Source organism: Arvicanthis niloticus, chromosome 21, assembly GCF_011762505.2.
Source record: "Arvicanthis niloticus isolate mArvNil1 chromosome 21, mArvNil1.pat.X, whole genome shotgun sequence".
NCBI classification, from domain to species: Eukaryota; Metazoa; Chordata; class Mammalia; order Rodentia; family Muridae; genus Arvicanthis; species Arvicanthis niloticus.
This window is the reverse complement of record NC_047678.1, coordinates 14103878-14106063: the sequence shown is the minus strand read 5'-3', so window position 1 is coordinate 14106063 and position 2186 is coordinate 14103878. Positions and strand designations below refer to the sequence as shown.

Here is a 2186-nt window from a genome sequence, read left to right as displayed (position 1 = left end):
TTTTCTTTTAATTTCCCCCCTTTAACGCAAAGTTAATCAAAAGTCTATAGATATATTAAAATGACAACACTAAGATCTTGTAAAAAGAAAGATGAAATTATTAGAAGATAATAAAACAATAGCCAACAAGTGAAAGGTGTCTTCGAACACCTAACAATCGCCAATGTGTAGTTCAAGTTAAATCATTGCATGACTCTATGAGGTAATGTCAGTCAATTAAAAAGGACAGACACAAAAACAAAAAAAAAATATTAGAAGGGAATTTTAAGAATAATTTAAAATGACACACACACAGCCTCTCCCCCGGACTCCTTGGTAGTCTGCAAGTGGGAGATCTTTGTCACCCTCTCTTCACTCCCTCAGTTTTCGCGGACCACTTCAAGGACTAACTATGCGTGAGTGCATCTCCATCTACGTTGGCCAGGCTGGTGTCCAGATCAGCAATGCCTGCTTGGAGCTCTACTGCCTGGAACATGGCATCCAGCCTGATGGCCAGATGCCAAGTGACAAGACCATTGGGAGAGGAGATGACTCCTTCAATACCTTCTTCAGTGAGACAGGGGTTGGCAAGCATGTGCCCCCGGCAGTGTCTGTAGACCTGGAACCCACAGTTATCAATGAAGTTCGCACTGGCACCTACCGCCAGCTCTTCCACCCTGAGCAGCTTATCACAGGCAAGGAAGATGCTGCCAATAACTACGCCCGTGGCCACTACACCATTGGCAAGGAGATCATTGACCTTGTCTTGGACAGGATTTGCAAGCTGACCAGTGCACAGGTCTCCAGGGCTTCTTGGTTTTCCACAGCTTTGGTGGGGGAACTGGCTCTGCGTACCTCCCTGCTGATCGTGCGGCTCTCTGTTGATTATGGAAAGAAGTCCAAGCTGGAATTCTCCATCTACCCAGCCCCCCAGGTTTCCACTGCTGTGGTTGAGCCCTACAATTCCATCCTCACCATCCACACCACCCTGGAGCACTCTGATTGTGCCTTCATGGTAGACAATGAGGCCATCTATGACATCTGTTGTAGAAACCTCTGCATTGAGCGCCCAACCTACACTAAACTTAACCGCCTTATTAGCCAGGTTGTGTCTTCCATCACTGCTTCCCTCAGATTTGGTGGGGCCCTGAATGTTGATCTGACAGAATTCCAGACCAACCTGGTACCCTACTCTCGCATCCACTTCCCTCTGGCCACCTATGCTCCTGTCATCTCTGCTGAGAAAGCCTACCATGAGCAGCTTACAGTAGCAGAGATCACCAATGCCTGCTTTGAAAAGCCAGACAACCAGATGGTGAAATGTGACCCTCGCCATGGTAAATACATGGCTTGCTGCCTGCTGTACCGTGGTGATGTGGTTCCCAAAGATGTCAATGCTGCCATTGCCACCATCAAGACCGAGCGTACCATCCAGTTTGTGGACTGGTGTCCCACTGGCTTCAAGGTTGGCATTAATTACCAGCCTCCCGCTGTGGTACCTGGTGGTGACCTGGCCAAGGTCCAGAGAGCTGTGTGCATGCTGAGCAACACCACAGCCATTGCTGAGGCCTGGGCCCGCCTAGATCACAAGTTTGATCTGATGTATGCCAAGCGTGCCTTTGTGCACTGGTATGTGGATGAGGGCATGGAGGAGGGAGAGTTCTGTGAGGCCCGTGAGGACATGGCTGCCCTGGAGAAGGATTATGAGGAGGTTGGGGCAGATAGTGCTGAAGGAGACGATGAGGGTGAAGAATATTAACTCATGTGCTGCAATTTTACACTGCTGTGGTCTCTTTGTCTTTGTGTGTGTGTTAACTGTCCTAAACTGTCAATAAAGGTGTTTCCGATTTAAACAAAAAATAATAATAATTTAAAATACACACTCTATTATTAAAAATTATTTCTATTAATTATTAAAAAAGAACCAAAAATGGAAACATATATTTCTAAAATTTCATCACTTATATTGTCACATGAAATAGGTCATTAATTAGAATTAGAATTAGTTGGTCATTAATTAGAAAAAGCATTTTTATTCACCACGTTAAGAAACTGTAGTTTAAGAGACTGAAGAAGGGACTCAGTGGTTAAGAGCACTTTCTTTCCATTCAGAAAAATTTTCCGAAACCTACATCATGGCACAAAACTATAAGAAGCTCCAATGCTAACAGTCTCTCTCTGGCCTCCATGGGAATGGCACACTCATG

General features: G+C 45.4%; 1 pseudogene; it reads left to right on the top strand.

The window, feature by feature from the left end:
- Positions 1–294: 294 nt before the first annotated feature.
- LOC117693455 (tubulin alpha-1C chain pseudogene) lies at positions 295–1771 on the top strand (annotated as a pseudogene).
- Positions 1772–2186: the final 415 nt, after the last annotated feature.